The sequence below is a fragment of the Coturnix japonica genome, chromosome 8, assembly GCF_001577835.2.
Source record: "Coturnix japonica isolate 7356 chromosome 8, Coturnix japonica 2.1, whole genome shotgun sequence".
In the NCBI taxonomy this organism is placed as follows: domain Eukaryota; kingdom Metazoa; phylum Chordata; class Aves; order Galliformes; family Phasianidae; genus Coturnix; species Coturnix japonica.
This window is the reverse complement of record NC_029523.1, coordinates 11,299,489-11,324,507: the sequence shown is the minus strand read 5'-3', so window position 1 is coordinate 11,324,507 and position 25,019 is coordinate 11,299,489. Positions and strand designations below refer to the sequence as shown.

At 39.6% G+C, this 25,019-nt stretch overlaps 1 long non-coding RNA gene across 1 annotated transcript; it reads left to right on the top strand.

Moving 5' to 3' along the window:
* Positions 1-1,311: 1,311 nt before the first annotated feature.
* On the top strand, positions 1,312-24,747 carry LOC107317345. The gene is made up of 5 exons (XR_001556831.2): positions 1,312-1,432; positions 13,365-13,487; positions 14,317-15,574; positions 16,791-16,914; positions 20,972-24,747. It is a non-coding gene; the product is annotated as an uncharacterized LOC107317345 (long non-coding RNA).
* Positions 24,748-25,019: the final 272 nt, after the last annotated feature.

Below are 25,019 nucleotides of genomic sequence, written 5' to 3'. Positions count from 1 at the left end.
GGCCTTCACTCTGGTTTGCTGTGTGGCCTGCACACGTTCCCATCCTTGCTACCCTTGGCATGTATTTTTTGGCATTGCTCTTGGATCTTCTGGGGTAAAAGACTAGCACTATTTTGTTAAAACAAATCCATGAGTCAGGCCAGATTGCGGTCTTCTCTTCTGCACTTGCAGCCTTATTGTATTTAACAGCACAGTTCAGGGCTTTCCCCTCTCTGCTCCTTGTCACTCAGAGATGTTTAGAAGAGGATTTAAAATGACTATTTCTTGTGCATAATCCTTGATCCCTTCTGTCCCCTTGCCCAACCTCACTTATTCACCAGAAATAGCAAAACCATTCTGTATTTTTCAGCTCTGGTTTATAGCAACTTTGTCTTTTGCCTTGGAGAATAAATGATTGTTCAATTCAGACATTCAAAATTAAAGTGAAGTTGCCTGTGGAAACGAGTAGCTCATTATACAATGAGTGAGGACAAATAAAAGGTGCCTGCGTATAATAATCAGAAGATATTGACTTTTGTTGAGGTCAGGATCACAATTTATTAACCCAAAAGGTAAATATTGAGCAAAACTTTGGGCAGCTTTTTTTTCTTTCTACTTCAGAAAAGACAACACAGGATTGACTAAAGAACTTTATCTGCCTGCACAGTGTGACAGAGACTTCTGCATTTTGCCAGCAGTTTTGTGCTCATTTTTTGCTCTGTCTCTCCTGAGGGCAAAAACATTTATTGTGTGTTTTGGAAAAATATTACAAATTGTGCTAATCGCTGTTGCTTTGTTGTTGATTCTGCTCCTGATAAGGGACAGCCCAACTCCTGAAGAAGGTTTTGCTTCCAAACACTTCCTTGGGTGCTCCAGGCCCAGCCTAGCTGCATCTTCCTCTTCCTTTTGCCATACACTTTCTTCTCTCCCCCTTCTCTTTCCCAAGTCTTGTGTTTTGTTGGATAACTTGCCTTTTCTCTCTCAGTTTCCTCATTGTCCTCCTGCTTGTTTCCTTGCACCTGCACATTTCTCACAGGAAGGACTTCTGTTGTTAAAAGTTTGATTTTTATGAGGCAATGCCAGGCAGAAGTGTTTCCATACATGTTTAAACATTAGAAGATAACTTCAGTGAGTTTTTAGTGGGCAAGAGCTGCTTAGTGAAAATTGGAAACGTGCTTTGAAAGCAATTTCTGAACCTAAAGAAAAAATCCATCTGTGAATAAGGAACTGCACAGTATTATTATTCAATTGCTATATATGAGAGCGAAGTCTTAATTCAACTTATTTGTTGATTTCTAAGGAAGGTTTGTGTGGAGGTGGGGAAATGTGTATGACAAGCATAAGACCACTGAAAATAAGCTTTTTCTTATTCTTGTTGCAGAGTCTTTAGAGCAAACTCACAGATCCCTGAGCACCTGTATGTGGCAGGCAGATTGAAGGCAGCCACAGCCAGGTAGGTTAATGATCTTTCTTGATTAAGACCATGTTATATGGCTTCCCTGAGCTGAGGAACCCAAATAGTGACAGAGACTGATTGAAACATTTTGATTACTTGGTGGGGTTAGAGACTTAACTGCATGTTGCTTTTCGGTGACCTACCTGTGCCCGGTGTAATGCAACTTGCATCACCTGATTCTGAAACACCCATTACCTTCACAGATGAGGTCCAGAAAACACTTTCAAACTCAGATCAAAGTAAAAGGGCCTAGAAAAATAGGTTTAAAAGCCTTAACACGTCTGCCAGTGGACACAACAGTCCACGCTACAATATTTATACACATAATTTGAAATAATTGGCAAATTCAGGAAGCAGAGCAGAGAGCAAAATGAAGCTACTTAGTTGATTATTTATGAAGACCCTGTGTCTTAGATGCTTCTTTAAGGAAAATCTTGCCTGTTCAGTACTTCAAATCATTAAATGCTAAAGCTCAAATGTACTGTTCCTTGCTTTGAATGAGGGTCACACATTCACTCCCTATTTAGCAAACAAACTTTCTGGATTTTTAAATTTAAATAATTTGTCTCCCTTTATTTCCCAGTGCTCAGATGAAGACTCTATACCTCCCTAGACTCTGCCACTGCTCAGTTGCCCTCTAAGTATTTTGTATGAAAGGTCATGGTCTCACAACACTGACTCTTCACAGAGTTCAATTGGTTCTCTTTTTGTAGAATACAGCCATTCCCCATCTCTGCAGCAAGGGAGATCCCCTGGCAGCAAAACAAATATGGTTAGTTATGTGTGGCATGAACCTCAGCTGCATAGGGAGCTGAGCTCCAGATAACATGTAATGACAATGTATGTAGAATTTCAAGGCTAACCCATCAGCCACTCTCAAGAAACTAAACTATGAAATGTTTTATTTTGCCTAGGGAAAGTCTATTTGGGTCCATCCTCCAGTTTCCAGCAAAGTGCAGTAATTCCCCTTCCCCCTTGCTCCTTGGTAGGATGAATGTCATATAAAGAGGTCAAAAAGACTACCAGTGTCATGCCATAAATCAGTGGTTCAGCTCAGATGAGAGCCCAAAAGGCTTCCGCTCATCTGGTGTAAAATGACTCGTTCAGCTGCAGTCAACAGAGATCTGACAGCAGCTGACTTGCCCCAAGAGCTACTGAATTCCCACTTTAGATTTATCTAACTGGTTTTTCAGATACCACTTTCTCTGCTGTCAATTCAGGAGATTTTATTAATATCCTTCTAATAAATGTTTTTCAACTACAGCTTCACAGGCTATCCATACTGCCCCTCTGCCTACGGATAATATATTACATGCATGCAATTATAAAAATGCCAGTAACCAATTTAGTTTAATTTAAATTTAGATTTTGCCCTAAACAAATACTGATGTGCCCCATATATTTCTACTGCCAGATCATGATTTACTAACTCCATTTTGGGGGTTAAGGAGAGCGTGACCTTGCTCCATATTAATATTTAAAGATTACCTTGCACATGAAATCAGATGCTGACACAAGTCTCACAGGACTGAGAGGTTTTTAATCTTTTGAAGAAGCAGTGCCACGTTGAAATATGTATTACTACATTCAGAGCAGAGCATGTAACAAATGTCCCACTAGCAGGCATCAGAGACTGCAAATTTTGTTCAGTGCAATCTGCTCCACAAATATCAACTTTTTTTCCTAGAATGGAAATTGCCGTGCCACAAAGGCTGATGCTTGACATCACAGCAAAGGCCAGCAGCATAATCTCAGACATTGCAGTAAAAAGGGTTTGCCATCCTGTCCTAAATGCAGGAGCCATTTAGTGCCCTTTTCAAACCAATACATAGATCTTACTCTTTCAAAAGGTGAAAGTTTACTTCCATTTCTGTATAAATGCAATTTAGAACAGTTAAGGAACCATGTGATTTTTGATTTTTAGAAGTGAACAAGCTTAAAATGCTAAAACCTCCTGACTTTCTTTTAATGTGGTTAATTAAAAAGAAAAGCAGAGCTGTTTTAATAGAAATTATAAATAGTTGATGTTTGACATAACTGACTAATTCCAAGACATGTCTATGCATTGCTGTTTTCTTACATTAAGCTTGAATATTTCTATTTTTATCTATCAGCATTTTAATTCATTTCTGTCAATATATCTGAACCTCAGACAAAACACAAATTGGCAAGCTGTAGAGGAGACTCACTTCTCGTTGCATTTTGGGCATACTCAGTTGCTATGAAATTGCCGTGGTCGAGGTCTTTGATTACAGTAGCTCCCATATTTTGTAAGCATCATGGAGATATTAGGGGACTTGAAAAGAATGAGAGAACAGCTCTTCTCTTCTCCTTTGGGACAGGGACAGAGATCGGGGTAGGGACAGAGATTGGCAGCCTGCTGCTCAGAATGCTCTGTTCCTGGTCTCTTGTGTCCTATTTGATAGGTAATTGCAGAGGGTCCCCAGCTGACTGATGCCTCTAGGAGATTGCTATAGTGCTACCACAAAACACCGATGTGGTTTGGAAGAAACAAAGACCTTAGACTGACATGTGAGAATTCTCAGTATTAGAAGATTGTAGCCCTAGAGGAGTTTAGAGCCTGTGAAGATGTCTCTACACATTTTTTTTTCCATATCACCATCTGAACCAACCTCTGTATTTGCCCTTAAGTTTTATGCACTTTTAGCAGACATTAAAAGCAAAAACAACAAGCCAGTTTTGGAAGTTACAAAGTCTATGCAGATGGAATCGGTGCAAGGAGGGTCAGACCCTCCCACCCAGGGACAGGCAGCGCTGCTTACTGCCTTGTGCTGGGTGCTCCTAGCCCAGCAGCCTCACGACACTGGCCAGGCTGCTTGTTGAAGGCAGGGTGGTCATAACCTAATCCTCATGCAGCAATTGCCAGAGCAGAGTGCATCATCTTTGTTCCCTTTACAATCTCTAAGGTCTTGTCACCTTCATTTTCCTGTATCGTTCACACCCCAGAACCCTATATGACCCCTTTGTTGCCACCCCTGGCAGGATAATGAGGCTTGGGAGCAGATGCCACAGAAATGTGTGTGCCATATAATTGAGTGAGAACATAAATGGGAACAGTAAAAATAGCACAGAGACTTCTGCTTTTAGTGCATCCCAAACATATGATGTTTATCAACTACCCCATTTTCTTCTAAATCTATTAATCCTCTCAGATATTTCTGAGTTATCTTCTCAGATAATTTTTTGGAGACAAAACTTACTACAGGTAAGTTGGTCACCATAAACACAATTTGAGCTATTTTATCCTAGATTAGTGTTTTTCTTGGCGTGACTTACTCACAGCATCATGCTGTTAAGTCTCAAAACAGATTTTCAGTGAGTCACGAGTGTAACAGTACGGCACAATTCCCTTCACAGAAATAACAACTGCAAATGCATTAAAATATAGAAAGAATTTGAGAATCTGGAGTTCTGAGCAAAATCTGCAATACTTCTATACTCAACATTACTGATAGTACAAATGGGACTGGACCAGCTGATAAGTGTTCTGTCTGGTCCAATGAATTCACTTACTGTTTATGATCTCTCTAGTCACATTTTTAACTGTTTTGTCATTCCCATTAAACCTTCCTAAATATTCTTCTTGCTGGTTCAGTGCTCTTGTCCAGGAAGCTTGTGAGTTCGTGAGGATTTGTACTTGATCATGAATGATTCATGAAACGAGCTTAGAAAGCTAAGTTTAACATCTTATTCAATGCTGAGGAAAAAAGAGCATCTTCTCACAGACTTGTAGCGACTTGGCTGAGGAGGAAGCATCTCAGTGTCTCATTTTAAACGCTGAAATTCAGAGCATCTGTTGCCTTTCCAGCTAAACTCATATCTAGTAAGAAGCAAGAGGAAGCACTTTAATTTGCTACTGTAGTCAGGCTAAAAATAACGTAATTTTGTTTTTCACTTCACTGAAGCATTTTACCATACATGTGATGACATGGCATAGTCAGCCTAGCAGTGTCCAGCTGAAAGGCAAGAACTGGTTATGCTGATGCTTCTCCTGCACATTAAATCACTTTTATTTTTCTCTATGAGTTATATGTGATATCAACTGGTCTTATTTCAAATTGTTTATGATTGATTCTGCAGCAACATTTCTATATCTTCCTTAGGACAAGAGAAAAAGCATTGGGCTTTCTTTCTCTTGACCTCTTTGTGCTCTGTAACATGGCCCAACAGACACAGATGCCCTGTTCTACTACCTCCTTTCTAATGTATACGTATGGTATTCTTATTCTGGGAATATATCCCTGCTGTGCATATTCCGTACAGATGATGATCATGTCTTAGTTTTCGTACCAGTGAAATGGGGATAATTGTGTCTCTTTGATGTACTGATAAAAGTGCTTTGTGAAAGCTAAATATTTCTTTGTGGAACAGGAGATAGTGTGTTTGGAAGCTCTGTATAGCAAGGAGTAGGAGGAAGAGACATGGATCAGATATGAAAAAAAAACAGGACCAAACAGAGGAGAGGACCAACTATGGTTGTTCCCTTGCTGTTCTTTGTCTCTCGGGTCTGCAAGAGGATGAGGATTTTTCCTCTTCTTTTACTGAATAAAAAGAAGAGGCACCCACAGAGAGAATAAAACACAATAAACATGAGCATGCTACAGTGAAATATATACTTTGCCTGTACAATAGACATTTTGATCCAGAGTTACAAAAAGTTTAAACGTAACCCATACATTATAATCAATTCAAATACTTTTGTTACTAAAACTCAGTTTAATTGTTATGCTTTGTATTTATAAACTGGAAAAATTCTGATCTCATGGTTAAGAGCTTTATGATAAAAAAAGAAATGGAAGTGCTTCTAAATGAAGTCTTCTAAGGTGTCCCCTAGGACTCTGATTTTAAACTGGTCTTGCATTAATTGCCGTTTCTCTGGCCGTTTGTCAGACCATTGCCGTGCTGTGTTAAGGTCTTGATGCTTTTATCTAGCCCTCCCCTATTCTCTGTTTGTTCTTCAGTGAGGATGAGAGGAACGCTTACAGTATGCAAATACACACTGCTTTCTGTGCTTCTTTATTTAGAGACATAAAAGGATTTTTTAAAAAGGCAAGTTGAATATAAGGCAATAAAGACATAAATCTTCAGAGGCAGGCAAGACACACTCCCTTTGCACTTCACAAATGAAGCATGGTTTTTGCAAAGAAAGAGTTTGTTAGGAGAACCACAGAAAGCAGGATTTCCATAATGATTTGCAAGAAAAAATTCTGTAACACATGGCACCGTGCTTCCTTCAGAACTGCAGTTCTCTAGAGACCAAATTCTTTACTACTTAATCACTGCAGTAATTAGAGATGATGTTGGCAAGTGTTCATTGAATGTTGTGTCATTTTACATCTTAAAACATTTTGGCGTTACTTTTCACTTCCTTTCTACAGTGTGTTCTAGTCCAGCCCCTGGCTGATTAGGCACAGCTGGCCTTTTCTTTGGTACCAGGTCAGTGTTGCAATTAAGAACTCTGTTGGTCTGCACCAATAAAAACAAAGACTAAATTATTCAATTTATGGCTTCAACAGTAATGTTCCACCAAACCTTTTTTTTTTACAATGGCTTAGACATGAGCAACGTGATGTGAAACAGATTTCCAAGTGAAACAGAAAATTCCAGCCACAAAAATGGCCTTGTCCTGCAGAGAACCTCTGAAAGTGGAAAGCTGCAGCAGAAGGGTGTGAATGAACACTAGTCTGAATGAGGCAGGGCTCTGTAGGTGCAGAATAATAACACAGCACTAGGTATGTGTGTGAGAGGCCCTGGTGATGGGAAGCAGCTCCGTTGACAAGTGGGTGCTGAGCCTTCTACATCACAGCCCCACAAGTGGCATCCTCATGGATGGGCTCCTTCCTCTCATCGCCTCCCATGAAAATCTGACAAAGTGATATTGTGAGAGGAGAAAGAAAAATAAAAGGACGGTTCAACACTCAAATCTGCCACTCAAAAATCTGCTGGTAAAGCTGCACAGTGGGCTGGTATTTTTATAACAATGATGTTAAAAGGTGGTGGTCTGGCTTTTCCACATTTCAGCCCTGTGCCTGTAGCTGCTGCTTCAGAAACTTGGGAAAGAACCCTCTTACTAAAAATGACAGCAGCTGTAAACTGGGTTTGTGAAATACCATTCAGTTTCCTAAAGTCCAAGAACAGGTAAAAGCTTTAAACAATTTATCCAGGCAGCAGTTCAGAGTGGAAGAACTCTGCACTATTATTTTAGATTTATTGTGTTCTAGATTTCTAGATATTCTAGATTTAGTGTGTTCTGTACTTCAGATCTTACACTGATGTTTGAAAATGGAGATAGTTGTATTTTAAATAGACTTTTGTGAGGGTGCAGCATCTGAACTTCCTTTCATTTTGGTGCACCATCAAACCCCACTGGGGTGTCATTCACAGTTTGCTTTGGTCTTGATCAAGCAGTGGTTCCTAATTTCCTCTTCTTACAGGTCAAAGCAGAGAATCTGTAGAACTTACTGTTCAGTTTGAATGGCAACTTGTGGGACTAATGACATTTAATAGGAACAAGGTGGTGGATTATAGTGTCTTAGAAATGTTTTCAGAGGAGAAAAACACACTGTAAAAATTATATGACAAACATTTAGAAAGGGGGAAAAAAACAAGCTTAGTAACATGAAGAAACAGGAACAGCCATTATACTCTTAAATTATCTCTCTGCAGCCTGCAAATCTTTGCTTTGACTCATGCATACTGCGCATCTAGCAAAGGGATAAGTAATCATTTTTTACTGCTCAATTATAATTGATACACCACTATATCATTTTAAATGTACAAAAGCTGAAATATACCCACAAAAACAACAAAAAAAGGTAGCAAGAAAAAGCATATGAAGTGTGGTAGAACTTTCTAAACTAGTTTTACATACCCCTTGTATGCATGTGTATGGAGAATCCAACAAATCTATCAAGGGCTTGAAAACTCTGTGTGTAGGTATATTATTACTGAATAATTTAGACAGAATACAACCCATACATATAATGAGGCATGCCATGACCCAAAGAGGTAATGATGGCATAGTACAAACACTCTGCATGACACCAGAACTCTTGCAAATTAACAGCAGCCAGATGTCAGGGAGTTAATATGCACACGTAAATACATGACTGCTGACCGTGCCATGTGTGGAAAAAGCCCTGGCAAAGTTACCCAGACATCACTACTGCTCGCAAAGATGCAGTGGTAGCACTGCAGTCATTCTGACCAACACATGTCACTGCACAGATGCTACAAGAAAGGAAGAAAGTTTTAAAAAACATATCTGGGAACTGTAAAAGAAAAAATCCTTTTTATGTAAGTGAACTGTGAAAGTTTGGTGACCTGAAATCTGACAGGCTGTAACAATTAATCTAGAATTAACCTAGCAGTCTATGGTCTGGTAGCAGACAAAAAGTCTTAATGAAAATTGGTAGCAAGTAATAACTCAAGGCTGATTGAAGGAAATTACTGTGCCTTTTAATTCTTCTTACAAGCCTTTTCTGCAGTTTCAGTTATATATCAGTAGTAAGTGATAGCATCTATTCTTCCTGCAATTAATCCATATGTTCAGTTTGCACGGTGTTTTAAGAACTCCACTGAGAACAAGAATTAATGGGATACTGGTATCTCCAGACTGAAACTAGCTCTGACAGTTCTGAGAACATTCTGGTGTGAGGCTGATCATTCTGCTACTATGATAAGGACATCTAACAGTCTATTAGTGGCCTGATATACTAGATGACAAGTGCTGGAATTGTTTGAAGCTGGAATTTAGATTGCATCTGGCTGTTTCCTTCCTTTCTCTAGCAGTAGTTCTTAAAATTCTGGAGCTGTGAGTAATCAGAAAATACGTGTGAAAAACACATTATTTATGATTTTGTTTTCTACCCTGAAATAAATTTGATTTATATTTTTTTTCTTTCATTTTAGAGTCTCTCATACATATAAATCTTCCAAATGACGATGTACTAGTGTTGTGCTGAAAGTTGTCTCTCTCTCTTTGTTACATTTAAAACGTATGCTATACTGATGCCAAAAAGGCATATATTTAAAGGTTTTTATGTTGCTGATCTTAGTGTTTTTCCCTAGATACCCAGGTGAGGCCCTGGCACAATCCAGCTGTGGGTGCCCCATCCCTGCAGGCACTCAGGATCAGGCTATATGGGCCCAGGACAGCCTGGTCTAGTGGGTGATGACCTGCCACAGGAGGGGTTTGGAAATGGATGATCTTTGAAGTCCCCTCCAATCTAAGTCATTACATGACTGCTTAAGAAAAGCCTTTCAAAAATGTTAGGTGTGAATACCTCAGTTTAACTCTGTCATTCATCCCTTGCCTCTAGACCAATTGTATAGCAGGTGGGTATCTGCTCAAATGCAAAGCTGCAGGCACAGTCCCTGTCCTGCCAGATGCTAGCAGGAACCAAGCTCCAGCTAAATTCAGCCACAGAATGGGCAGCCCTCCCCAGCATCAGCATATACCCTGGGGAGAGGAACAGACTCACACCATCTTCAGCACTCTGCCATGCTGCGTGCTATTTTTTCACTAACAATAAAAGCATCCCTGTAACACTTGAAGTTTGAGATAAAAAATTAGCTTGGAAAGGTGAAAGGTATCCTCTCCTCATTGAAATCAATAAATACATGATCTGTTTTGTCTCTGGGGGTTCACTGAAACCCTTCTCCCTCTCCCCCACAAAATAGAATTTGGATTGCATAACAAAAAGACAATTATAAATCGGATTCTTCTTTTGGTCACTTTAAATCCACATGGTACATTTTGTAAGCTATTCTTTATGCTGTCAGACATACAGGAGTTCTACCATGTTGCAAAAATCTATATTCAGTAAAAATGAGCTTTACTTTTTAAGTTGCAGTAAGTTGTAAGTTGCCTGTGAGTGTGTTATAAAAATTGCCATACTTCCTGTGGGAAAAGTGCCAGAAAGGCAAATTTCTTATCCTGTGGTGTCAGAAGAAAGGAAATCTTCAAAACTCTAAATGATGCTAATTCATGATAGTAGTAAACTCAGAAGTGTATCCTCTGTATCTAAATATGTTTTACCTGCAGTTATAAGTTACAGCAGTGGCACAGATTCCAGATGTGTTTCATAGATATTTAGACTGAGGTAAACATAAATCACTGAGCTAAAATTACCAACTAAAATCACAATACTTCGGATTATTTGATGTCTCTCCTGATAAAAGTTTCTGAGAGTTGTATCCTGAACTGCATGTTTCAAACCAGGAGGCCAAGTGCAGTGCAATTGAAAATCAGCAATTGTTATTAATTGAACCTCTCTATGAACTCTCTCAAGAAGTGTCCCTCTTGTTGGGAGTACAGTGAGGTCAAGGACTCCAGATGGAGGGAGGCTGAGTTACCTTCTTGGTCTTTGATGGACCTTACCAGGTTTAGCTCTGTTACCATAGTTTCCATTTTGTTCTCTAGATGGCAAATAGAAGAATTTCAGTGTGTAGTTTGCAGAAGCCTTGATCAGTTGATTGATCCCTGCCTGTAGTAAGGTTTAAGGGAATGAGAAGAAGAACTATGCATAGGTCTGTTGTGTGCAGGTTAAAATAATCTTTTTGGTTTTTTTTTCTTGCTTGCTTTCAGTCATATCCCTCTTCAGAGAAGCCTGAACTACACATTTCAGTTACCAGCTGGGTAAATTATATTTTCAGTGCTATTTTACTTGTAGTTACTACGTATTCCAGAAATTCAGCCGCTGTGTGTCCTTCAGTGGGCTTGCTGAGACTCATGCTCCTTGGCTACTGGCCAGTTGTATTGGGCATCCTATAGACATTGCTCTTTTTTCAGTGCCATCCACTGTCTGTTTGCGTACTTCCTGCAAGTCCACTCCACAATTCCATAGTAGTTCTTCTTTACTGAGGCACTACGAAGTTACAAAAGCACTGGACGCAGTTAACAGTAATATCTCTTCTGCAGAAACAATAATTGCCTTCAAATATCCTTTCCCTCCTCTTTCCTAAAATCACTGTTCCTTCCAACACAAGTAAGGCTGTGAGAAATACATGACAAGTCTTTACTGTCTATCACTCTCCCTATTTCGCCATCAGTGGCAATTTCAAATCACTTTATTCTCAAGCCAGTGTCATTCCCCCTTCCTCCACCATCTCTGGGTAGTGGTCATGACTTCAGAGTTAATGCAAGTATTGTTGTGTAGAAGCAGTATTCTCTGTCACTGTTCCTTTTACCATAATATAAATAGATGCTATCTGCAAGAGAAGAAAAGCAGTATGTGTTTTCTTTTAATTTATTTTGTAGCCACTGTTAAAAGGTAAGGAACTCATTATGTTCCAGTCAGACAGGAAGTTTTATTTACTATTCCTTACCTCAGTGCAGCCATGGCAAATTATATCAGCCTTTCAATTCATGCATTATCGTTACTTCCCTACTTTCATACCCTTTCCAGAATTACACTACCATTGACCTGATGAACCCATTTTCTTTTAAAATCACTCCTATTTTATGTTTAGAGATTGCTTGGGAAAGCTCAACAGCAGCAGCTAAAAAAGCAGGAAAGTTTGCCTTGTATAATCAGAAAGGTCAGAATCTGTTTTCAGGTGTTTGTTTGGGGCCACTGCTGAAGAAAGCGGGGAGCCATCTGTGTTCACTTTTCCTGAAGCCAGGGAGAATCTCCACTGATTCACCTAAGCCTTGTGTTTCATCATAGCTGCTGGAGAAGGCCGGAGCAGGTTTTACTCCCAGGACGTATCCGATTCACATTCCACATGCCCAGAAGCTGCCATTCAATTTTGTGCAGTGACTTTGAAACGAAGGGACTCTCATCCTTTCACAAACGCTGTCAGCTAGCCTGATTTATGAAGCTCAAGTGAATAGATGACAGTATGATAGGGATCAGTGACTTGGAGGTTTATTTACTTTTTTCTACAGAAAAAGATCAGAACTTTCAGTATGAACTGCCAACACGCAGCTTCTTCCATTTCAGCCTGCTGTTCAACTATCCCTGTTAACTAAATCAATATGGAGCAATAGCCAATATCCTGCTGGGATACAACCCTACAACCCTAACCCTAAATTCACTACTTGCGAACTCAATCTTCTGCCCCAAGCCTTAGCATCACAGGATCACTTTCCTTTTCTTGAGGTTCCTTTGCCTGCTTGTCTTCAAAGCAAGCTTTAGCACTCTAAATGCTCAGCTTCCAACTTTCCAGCTGAGCACAGCAGCATGAGGACTGAAAATTATGTCTTTTCTCAAGTTTTTGATAGATTTTCTTCTCCAGCCTAAGCCTCTACCTGGCTCCCTGCATCTCAGGCTCCTTCCCACATCTCTGTTTCTACCCTTTCTTCTACTTCTCCACTCTTTCTTAACCTTTCTCTCTGTAGCACGAGGCAGTATTATCCCAAAGACCATCATTTTACATGCTCATCTGCCTCGTGCATGGGGACAAAGAACGGTCATTGCTGGAACAGATCAGTTTAGAGCTCATCTGTGTTACCTAGCTTAACAAGGTTGCACTAAAAGCACCCTCTCATTCAGAGTCATTTTCTTTTTCCCCTAGAAAATGACTAAAAGCTTGATTAGTTAGTCTTAATTATCTATCCTAACTAATCATGCTGTCAATAAATAAATAGGTTGCTATTATACAGCAACTAATATGTTAAATTATTAGACTCTATTGAAAAAACGTAGTCTTCTATTGAGTACACTCAGAATTGTTGCTGCTCAATTTGCTATGAGTTGTGAATTTGCTCTGAGTTATTTTTACCATATGAGAACTGCCAGGCTTTGTATCATGTTTTGCACAAGGACTCACCTGACCTTTCACTTTTTTGTTTAAGGCTCATTCCAAGGAAGCTGCCTGCTGTTCCCAGGTTTCTCTTTCCCTCTTAATATCATCCTTAGCTATGAGTAATGCAGATGACTGTTTTAAATTCTTTATTTTGCAGGAAAACTTTCTGCTGGAACCTGAGTCTGGGATCTTTTCCCTCCATGGAGAAAACCTTTGTCCTTCAGGTGATGGCAGATGCCTAAAAGGAAACCTTCTTTGTCTTGGGATGATGGTAGAAGAGGTTAGTGCAAGCTGCCATTTTGGTGCTACCCATGAGACTATACATTAATCCTTCATGGTACTGTCTTTCTTGCATCAGGACAATTCTTTGGTGCAGTTCAAGATGCATCAGGTGATGAGTAGAAATATGTTTGTCTCCAAAAAGGTGACAGTTCAGTGTTAGTGTAGATGAAAGACAGTTGCTCTAGTTCTGCCCTGAAGTCTGAGTAATTTTCATTAGACTTGCTGTTGGTCATTCTTTGCTGACCAGGAATTCAGCACAATGCTTAAGCAAATATTCTATTTAGTCAGCTTCCCAACACTTGGTCTTTCCTTCACCCATGGTAACTTCTAGCATGTTTGTGAGTTATTCATTTGAATGAATTTTCTCTGTTGACTGCTGGCAAAATATAGAAAAAAATCAATAGCTATTAGGATTTGTAATACCATGGGATCAAACTGGCAGAAAAACTGAAGACCCATTATTTATTCACATTTCTGAGTGCCAGCATTTGTTACCTGCCTTCACTTCCTCCTGATTTTTCCCCCAAATTTTCAGTCAGATTGTACTGCCAAAGGCTGAGCAAAGGACCTTTTTCCTATTGCACTCAGTTGCATTCTGCACTAGTTCCTTGTGAAAGTACCTGCAGGTGCTTTCCCAGGCCTCATACTTTTTGTTCAAGAACAAGCTAAGGGGGAAAAAAAAAAAAAAAAAAGAGTTACTGGGGGTTTTAAAACCCATTTTCTTTTTATCTAGTGTTCTGTTAAAGCTTTTCTCCTAAGCAGCTTACGATAATATAAACAACCTGCAGAAAAACTCACTGCCAATCTGTTGCTATAAATTCCTACAGGTCCAGGGGCTTCACGAGCTGGATATTGCACCTACAGGCCTTGGAGTCAGAGATAAGTATCAGATAATTCACTCCTCCAGAAAGCACTGCCTTATATTCAAAATGGAGAGGGGGAGCAGCAGCCAGGAAGAATGCTGGGAGTGTGGCAGGAGCTGGGTACCCACCATAAAGCTGGGGAACAATTTTCCTGGGACTCTCAGCCCTACAGATGGGTAAATGCTCGCCTCTCCCTGTACTCTGTAGCTGCACATCTTCCTCACTTCAAAACATAACTTTCCCTCCTTCAGACTGAGTGGATCCAGGGCCATCTCCCCAGCCCTTGGGCTGTTTTAATAGAGGCAGCAGCTTCACTAACCACCCCAGGTGGGTGAAGCATCCCCCTGGCATGCAGGTTTGGGTTTCTCTCTCCAGCAGCATTCTGCTCCTAGTGAGCTGATGGCACTGGAGCAGTGCTGTAGGAGAGTAAGGCAGCACAATACTGCTGTGGTTTTGGAGGTTTTCAGGAATAATTAGCAAAATCCAATTAAGAAAAGTGAAATACAGTAGGCTCAACCAGCTGCATCAGCGTGTGAAATGGAGCTATGCAAAATAAAACAAAGCATTTTACAGTGGCAGGGCTCTGCAGCCTTAGAATGATGCTGACAGATTTCCCTACTATCAAAGAGCCAACACTCAGGTAGGAGCTGACAGTACATGGGGCTGTTACTAAATAGGTCTGTGCTGTGCTTGGAGTCCTCCCTTGCTCTCAGCAGCTCCTGCTTCAGACCAGGGAGGTTGGAGTGGGTCTTGCCTGACCGTGGTAGAAGCAACAGAGGAAGAACTGGCAAGGGGCGATGAGGCAGCATCAGTGTGACAAAAAGATGAGGGAAGTGAAATAAAAGCTGGACATTGAGGGAGTAAGTAGGAAGAACAGGTGGGAGTGAGGCTAAGGGAGTAAACAATTGAGGGAAGAGAGGCTGCTCAGAGCAATCTGCTTGTTTGTTGTCTGAACAGCTGGGTTTGGCCCAGCCTGCTAGAAATGACGGCAAAAAGGCTGCTCTGAAGATCACTAGGGGGAACCATGCTGAGCACAGGCACAGGGCCACCATCCCATGGTGCTGTTGGAGTGTCTCAGTGGATGCACATGTGCTTGTCTCTATAGTGCTGCTTTCTGTGTTGCACAAACACACTGCTGAGAAGGGGTTTGGACCAAATGAACTTTAGAGGTACCTTCCAGCCTCAACTATTCTGTAATCAACAGGGAAAACTTCAAAACAAGGTAACTGTACTTGGTCTTCACGATGCTACAACTTACAAAATGGTAGAAAAAGTTTTATTGTGTTGTCCTGAAAAATTGAAAGACTAGTTTATTTAATTTTGCTGGAGATGCATCTTTTGATTGCAGTAAGAGTGGTTGCAAAACTCTTAAAATGTTTTTAATGCTATTAATTGCAGTTTCCTGTGTTTAAAAGTTGGAGGAGGGTTATCCTGAATGTCTGATAGTAAGTTCAGCACATGTGAAGCTGCTTTCAAGTGTGCTGGAAAAGATATCCACAGTCATAGGATTAGTACAAAAAGAACATATCTTTGTATCTAAAATCCTGAGGCTAATTTGTCTTGGTTCCATCTCTCCAACATTTTTTGTAACAAATTGCTTTTGGCAGGAACACTTAATAATGTTTCACTGGTAAAATGCTCACAAGAAATTCCCTGCTAGGAAAATTATCTGCAGTGTCTATCACAGTAAGGATGGATGTGAAATGTCTAAGGACAACTTTGTCTTTCCCCCTCTTCACATTTCCTGGGTAAACTTTCTTGGAGTTTAGTCTACTTGAAGAGCTGAAAAACTGCCATCATCACCTGAAGGAAAACTTAACACCAAAGCCAAGATGGAATTGCTGTTGAGAGCTGCACAGGGAGATGTCACCCCAGATCTTGCCAATGCAAGTATGGTGGGAGGTGGTAGGGGCATGGACATGCTGGCTACAGTCCTTTTTGGTTCAGTTTTCAGTACTCTGCCATTCCTCTACTCAGGTAAAAAATGCGTTTAATCATTTTAACATGTTGCCCCTAGAAAACCTGATGTATTTTTTAAACTGTTCTTAGTTTTAGTGGTACCTGGTACATCTGCTCCTGCACCCCAGAACCAAGACATTGCAGAGCAGCCTTAAGATTTGGGTTCAAATATTGGAGATTTTTTGTTTGTTTGTTTTTGTTTCCTTTATGGAAGATTTTTATTTTGAATAGATAAAACACACTTGAATGTAAAACAAACTTCTGTTTGATAAGAGGAAATATTTGTGAATGTTGTTGTTCACGTAGGTTGGATATCTACATGTGTACATGCTCTGTTACTCACAGAAGGGTTTTGCAGCAATGCAAGCTATGGCTTACAGCTATCCATGTTGTGTCTAATGCCTGCTACTTGAAAGGGAGGTTCTGGAGGTCAGTTCAGAGAAGCTGAGTAGCTAATGAAAGGATGTGTTTTATGACAGCATGGATTTTTTCATCGGCTAAGAAACGCATTGGTTCGGGTGTCTCATGTAGCATCTTTCCACTGGGATGTGCCACAGAAAAACCACTACGAGAGTTACTATCATATTCAGTCATATTCAAAGGGTAAGTTATAATTAATTTGCTCTATTCCTCCTCTAAAGTATGCTGAGCTACACACTGATGTGGCACAATAAAATACCCTACTGTATGTAATGATAATTGAATGCTACATAGTTTTGCCCAACACAATCTCCTTTGGCAATATGTTGTTTCCCATTTTGATGTTCTTGTGAAAAGTTATTGTGTCTTATGCGATAGCTTCAAAATCAGGTTTATTGGCTTTAGCTGAAACAAGTAGTTTGAACTTGCATTAAAGACTTTTGAAGAAAGAAATTCATTATGAAAACCAAAGGCTGTAAAATATATCCAGGTAGTGTTTGATGTGTGTCTCATATATGCATGTTCTAATGCTCTGTGAATTTATACAACTGATTTCATTTTTAGTAACAAAAACATAGAAATCTCTCAGGACTAAAAAGGGACCATTTGCACTCTTTAGGTTTTGATATTGTGTTGACTATGTGTTGACTTTCCTGCTGAAACTACGAAAAGCATCAACAGCATTTTTGGTCTTTTCCAGTAGTGTGTTTTGGAGTAGTTCTCTTTTTCATCATATGCCCTGTTTGTTTTCAGATGAATCTAGTTGTAGTTCTTCTGTTTTGTGTTGTGTCATACAGGTACAGATTTCTGACAGTTGCAAAACATGCCTCAGATAACTCACTGATTGGTACCAGTATGACAAGCAAAACCCTTGGAATTCCTCAGGCTGCATAGCAGGAACCTCCTTGGTGCTTGGTTCATAAAGGACAGCTTGGCAGGCCTGCATGAGTATTCTCACAGTAGTGTTAGTGGTTGTAATGAAGTATGCATCTTTTTCAAAGTTTGACCTTGACAACATAAATGAATATCAAACTTCTCAGGGACTGATACCTTGTCACAGGCTTTGCTTAAACTGACATTTTATTCTGATGACTCCCTGCCCCATATGGCAGTTTTCCATGCCGTTTTGTTGTTGTTGGTTTGTTGGTTTTTTTTAATGATAAGTGAGCGGCTGCAGCTGTTCTCTCATTGCAAAGACCCCTACACAGCTGGGGAAGCAGCCTCTGTCAGGCACAAGAGGACTGGGTGCAGTCCCCAGTTCCCAGCTGGTTATGCCTCCACTGCTGGCCTGCAGGGAGACCTGGGTCTGTTGCAGGCAGGATGGTGTTTACCTCCACTGCCCTGCCCCAGCTTTAGAGCTTGATGAGGCTCCTGTAAGCCTCCCCTATTTCCCACGTGCAATGTGAGGATGAGGTAATCCTGTAGTGTTTCACTGGGCTGTGTTAAAGTGCGCTGAGAAGTGTGGTTTCTTCAGAGAGCTGGGGAAGGGCAAGCAGGCTGCAGGGTAGCATTTCCTCGAGGTGGGATTGTAGTGAGAACTTCTATGGTGGTTTCTGACATTGTATGCTGTTTCCCTTTTCTGTGTTAATCACAAAAAGAGAGAAGGGATTCTAATAAGGCCAGTTAATTTAACAGCTATTTTTATGGTTACAGAAGCACTGCTGCATGCAGTTCTGCGCCTCTTAGAGGACACCACTGCAAGGGGTAACTTCTCACGTTGTGCTTTCATAATAAACCTTTTACAGCCTTTTTCATATTGTTAATATCTGTCAGGGAAGAGCACTGGCCAGAAGCAGTATGCACAGAAGGATTATGCATAGTCACCAGACAGAAGCATTGTCTCTTGAAGTGGCAGATCAGTGTGTGTCTCTCAGACACCCCTCAGATCTGTGAAGAAAGGCCACCCTGGGGAGGTGGGGTTGCTCACACTGGTTCAGTGCAGTGGATGAACTTGACAACGGGTCCTCTGTAATTCTCAGGTGGTCTTTGCCCTTCCTGCTCTCACTCTGCACATGCTAGGACTCTCTCACTGAAGGAGAAGGCCTCTTGCATGGCTATAGAGTGAGGGAGATGGCAGCATGCTTTGACACTGCGAACAACTCAACTATCTGAATGCTTTCTGTATGTAACTGAGGTAATCAAGCCTTGAAAGCAACTGGGAGGGGGAGGAAATAACCCAAACAACTTCAAAACCAACTTTAAAATGCTATCCAGTGCTATTCTCAACCTCAGTGAGCAGCATCTAAATGAGCTGAGTTCTCTGACAACAGAAGTCATAGGTAGAAAATATTCACATAAGAAGCATAAGCACAGCAGGCCTCTGAAACAGTGGGGCTAAAAGACCATTTTTAAAGGTCAGAATTACTATAGCACACTAATTAGCAATCAGATAATGCTCAAATTGCCTTAGCAAATTTAGACATGCTGTACGGATGCATGCTGCATCCCACGTGCTAAGAATTTGGATACTCTAACAAAAAAAATACATCTTGCTCAGAAAAAAACTAGAAAAACACAATGAGAGAACAATATGACTTCCTTGAAGTAATTAGGAGGTGGTAGCGAGAGTAAATAAGCTTTTGCAGAGTGAAGTATTAGTGAACCAAATAAGAGCAAATAAACCGGGAGTCAGATTTTCTGCTGGAAAGAGAAGGTAGATAATCCTTTATCTTAGCAGTGTTACTTCAGGTGTTAGCAAATGGTAAAGTGCCATTGCCGAGAGAGGACATTAGAAAGCAGACTGAATGCATTTAAGAATTCCTAATTCCAAGCATGGTCAAATCCTTTCTGTTGCCAGCAGTCTGATGCCTTTATTTGGTCCTTAGAGTTCAAGTAATTTACAGAGACTTCAACGACAGTGGATAGTGTGCGTTTTTAGGAGAAGTGGAAAAGGCTTACTGAAACTTTGCATGTGTTTATTCATTGCTCTTAAATTCAAAGCAGAACAAGGCTGGATGTGTACCTGTTGCAATATAAATCTTGCTTTACCACTATCTTTGACAATATGTTGGCTAAAGGCATAATTATTGATTTCTATGAGTTATTTAATAATTATATGCGTATTTTAACAAGGCCATAGCTATCGGAGGTGGGTGATACCCTAATGGTATTTCCCAAGAAATACTTCAAACATTGCAATGAAGGTATGTGTTACAGGGGGGCATAGAAACTATAGCCAATTTGTCTTCAACTGTGAGAAGAAGCTTCTAGTTAACCTTTTACTGCAAATACCTATGAAAAGAGTGTAAAAAGTTGGAAAGAGGATACATCTTCTAAAACATGGAACAGGGAATTTAAAGTTAACTAAGTCTGTTTTCCATTATGAAGTTGCACTGAATTGGCTCAACAGCTTGAGATAAAAACAGCTGAAGATTTCTGTGTATATATATATATATATATATATATATTGTTCTTTTTGATGGGGATGTGTAGACTGAGGTGAGAACTCTCCAAAGAGAGTTCTTTGAGGTGAGTGAGAACTCTTTGAGGTGAGTTCTTTGAGGTGAGAACTCTCCAAAGATTATCTGACAAGTGCCAGCTTTTAATGAATCCCATTTGTTTTCTTGATTAAGTCTGCTACTACCCCAAATTTAGTCTTGTCGAGAGCCCATTAGCTGGAATTTTCAAATCATGGATTAGAAGGAAATTAGACTACAAGGGTAGCACTCATCATCAGTCAGTTTTCAGTGTATGTAATAAAGTTTACACAATGCAAATTTGAGAACCTGTAGCATTGTACATATGGTATATTTATACAAATATATAAAACATTTCTTTGCAGTGAAATTCATAGATCAGGAAGGGTTGCAAATACCAATTTGGGGTAATAATGTAGAATATCGCTAATATATTTGCAGTTACAAGGCCTCTTTAGTAAACTTGCATTTGACAGGGTATGTCAAGTTTGTGAGTTGTGGGACAGATGTATATTTAGAAAGCAATTACTGAAAAGATTTTAACCTCTTATTGCCAAGAAGATAAGCATCCAGGAAGCTTACAAAGCCTTGTGGCCACACAAAATACTCAGGCACTTTGAATTTCTGCCTAAAATCCATGTGCTGAGTACAGTTAAAATTTACACAGATGTAGTAAGGTTTCAAATTCTTGACTTTCTTGAAAACACTGTGAGACTCACTTCTTAGGACATTTAAATACTCCCATCCTTTTTCAGATGCTCTGAATGAAGGGAACAGACTGGACTGAAATGTACTTCTTAAGCTGTGTTTTCTCAAATCTCCAGATAAATCATTTCAGCCTCTCCTGGATGAAAATTTGGACAGTGGAATTTACAGAGGTGCTACAGTTGTATTTCATCGGCGACAAGAGATGGAGGAGACCATGACTGGATCATTGGGTGATGCTCTGGCATTATTCTGTAATGGGAAACCTGAGTTTGGTAAGTAATTGAAAAAAAAAAACAAAACAACAACAACAAAGAAAAAAAAAACCCAAAAAAAAACAACCACAAAACATTGCAAATATTTGTACACTATGCCATTACAGACAATTAGCCACTGTTGGTCCTCTTTCTCTTTCTGTTGCTTTCTTTGTGACATTATAAAGCAAAGGCTTATCTGCTAGCATTTTTTTCCCATACTCCTCTTTTCTGTAATCTTTTCTGCAAGTTCTGAAACAAGTGGGTTTTTGATCATTCTATTCTCTTCAGTTAGAGCTCCCACACCATTCTGTATTTGATGAACGGTGTGAGAAACATCCTGTAATCAAAGCAAAAACAACTCCAATCATGTCACTATTCTATGGGAGCACCCAGAGATGCCTACAAGACTGTGCTGCATTTCTAGACAGACAGAGTTTTATGGAGAGCACCAGTTGATGTTCACAGCTCTTTAAACTATCCAACTTACTGGAAGGAAAAAAAAATAATAATTGTCTATATCTTTACCAGTGTTGTATGGAAATCATAAACACATTTCATGACTAATCAAGTCTAAAAATTCATCTTCCCACTTAATCTCTTGGATGGATAGAAAATAAGCATCTTTATAAAACTGATAAATGACCCCGGCTATGTTTCTGAAGAACTGTTTTATAAGAATAATTTGGATGGTGGAATAGGAAAGTTCCTCTTGCAAAACACAGCTTCTCAAAAACCCTATTGTTTCCCAGTGCAATATTCTCTCTCTAGCTACAAGACTCTTTTCTTTCAGTAAATGTATTATAGCCCTTTCAGTTTGTTCTGTTTTATGTACTCGACATCATGAATCTCTAAGAAGGTTAGGGGTGAGTAACAATTTAAATCTACTTTCAAATACACTGAAAAGCCTATTATAGATGCAACCTTGAACTTTAATTGTATAACAACAGCTACTTTCTTAGCATTCACTGAAGTGACAGAGCTTCTTGCATTTAATTCTGCTCGGACTTCCTGGCTGTGTTGGCAACTGCACTATCTTCTGGCTCTGTAAAACAACAAAAAAATAAAAATTAAACAAACAAAGCTACTTTTTATAGCATTATAATGTCTATTCATATTTGTACTGGCAAAGGCTGTTAACGTATCTGAGTTGGAGAAGTTAATCTGGCTAATTATGTTTTTCTTCCTGCTATTTTACTAGGCTACACAAGAGGCTGCTGAAATCCAGCATTTGTTTTCAGATATACATTGATGCTTTCTAAGGAAATGATTGTAAGAAGCCAGGGAATACTTTAAAACAATGTTGCTTATGTATTCTCCAGCATTATCATGACCTAAGGAAACAAGAGCAGTAACTGCTAGGGACTGTGGACCAGTTCAACCCCAGAATAACTGTAAAGAAGACCAAGTGAGATTTAATTTTTTTGTTTGTTTGTTTTTGTTTGCTTTATTTTACCAGCCCAAAGCAATGTTATCTTATGCCTACTGAGTACAGATACGTAAAAACCTGCCTTCAAAATATTTGATCAAATAATTCATCTCTTGGTTAGATAAGAATGTATTTAGTGTTCGTTTTCATCAGATCAAGTATGACATCTGAGTGGATCTGCCTTTACTGGATCTTTTGCTCAAAGAGACAAGGTGCACAAAGGAGAGCCCCATAATCCTACTAGTACTCTCTGGAATAGCACTTGAGAGCTTAAGGCGACATTCTGAGTTGTTGATTCTTGTGTGGCAGCATGTTTACTCTCCATTAGATGAAAAATTAAAATAAATTTGTGGGCTTTATAGTTTGATGCTGCTGTTTTTGGCCATGGTGGCCTGATTATAACTTAGCAGAAAATACTGAATGGCACTTACTGGGAAGAAATAAATATCTCTGTATCTCCCTCCTCTTTATTCAGAAAATGAGAAGTGATTTTAAAAAATGAAACATGTTTTGTAAGATTATTATCTGATTTAGTAATTTAGCTAATGAAATGCAGCTAAATCAATATGGCACATGATATTATTTAGCAATAAGATGTGTTAAACTCTCTATGGGTTTTGGAATGTCAGGAGGAGTACTGTGGTGTTAGAACTGGGAATGTTGTATTCTGTTGCATGCCCCAGTCCTGAATAACCCTGATTTACACCAACTTCTAAGTCAACTCAGCCCCTTCCACTGACCTTGAACTTATCATCTGGAAGAGAGATTCATTTCTAGGAGGAATGTAGTGAGACAGTCATCATGGCATGGGTTTTTGACTGATTAAACAGTTACATGCTAAGTCCCTTTATGTTGCCATGGAAGGATGAAAAATTAATAAGTAGACTACATCTAATACACTATACTGAATACAATATAGCTTTTCAGCTACCCCATGAAGCTGCTAGAAACTTCTAAAAATGTAAATAAATGCTTTAATTCATTAATTTTTTCTTTTGAGCTGTGTTGAGTGATTATACTTCTTCAGAAGAATTTTTGTGAGCAGGATATTAATAATTTATAAGTGTGTTAAAGGTATTGATCATACAGGGGTAGAAACATTATGCTCGAGTTCTTTCTATAATCCATTAAAAAAGGAAGCAAATTGCTTCAGTTTACCATTAAAATATGAGGCTGGCAGATTGTAGTAGGAAACATATGTAAAGTTATTTTTCCACTTTAACTGCAGTCATTCATCGTTGATCTAGTGGCAACATGAAATGGTTTGTGGGCTTAAGCTGCAGGCATTTCATGCGTCAGGCTCTTCCTCTTCCCTCTGTCCTGTCCATGTGGCCCTGCAGCAGCTCCATGCCAGCTGTGCTCTCCTGGCATGGCTCTGATAATATCCTTGGGTTGATTTCTGTAGCCATGGCAGGAAGTCTTAATTTCTTCTATTCGCAGCCCTGTCTTTGGGTACAGTACATCTGGTAGTCAGCAGGCTCTGTGCGAGTTCTCCTGAGGAAAAGGTGAGGATGACTGCTGGAGGCTGGAGCTCTACCTGGTCTCTGTCTCCTACCCTGACCATTTTCTCATGTTGAATCCAGGAACTGACTTGCTTGGGACTTCTTGCTGCATCCAAGACTTAGCATTTTCCTGACTGAATTGTTTCCTGATTTTGTCATAGTTGCATAAATAAGGCCTCAACTCTGTGGCCCAGGACTGTGGAATGTTTGTGATGAGAAGGGACATTGTCTTTGAAACCAATTAATGCAATTCCTATAATTTTATTCCAGTTCTAATGGAGAAGGAAGAATGATATAAACCAAAGGAAATAAATGATTGGTGAATAATTTTATTAATCAGATTCCTTTTGGAACACAAGTCTCATTATTTGTTTATCAGCCAGGCTTCTACTAAATCTATTCACAATTAAAAATAAAATTACCAAGTGAACAGTATTGAACTGATCTTTAATTAGGGCAGCTGAGATGTCTTGTATAATTAACAGGGCTTTGTTCATAATTATTTCCTGGTAGTCGGAATTGTTTTCTACAAGTAACCAAGCAATGGTAATGGTCACACCAAGAAATGATTTTCAGTGCAAAATAACGGCTGGGCTTACAGTGCTTAAGTTCTGTGAGACCTATTTGTTCCATTGACAGCTACAAGAAATCATGTCAGTTTGTCTTGGCCACAGGAAGGCTTAATTTTTTTACTTTTAGTTTTGTTTTATAAAATCCAAACCTTTAAAATATATCTCTTCTATTGTGTGCTTTGTGATCATCAGCATGACCTTATTCCTCAGGTAGACACATAGCATAGTGGGCTGTCCAGGAGCTTCCTGTCTCAGAGACCGGTAGATAATAGTCTGGAAAAAGGACAGAGCCAGTGTCTCTTATTTGCATGCTATTGCCTTTCTCTTCTTCCTCACTTCCATTGCTGACTTAGGACACAGATTCAGAAGGCTAGAGGTAAGCTGTGCCATGCCTGTGTTTTATTGCCTCA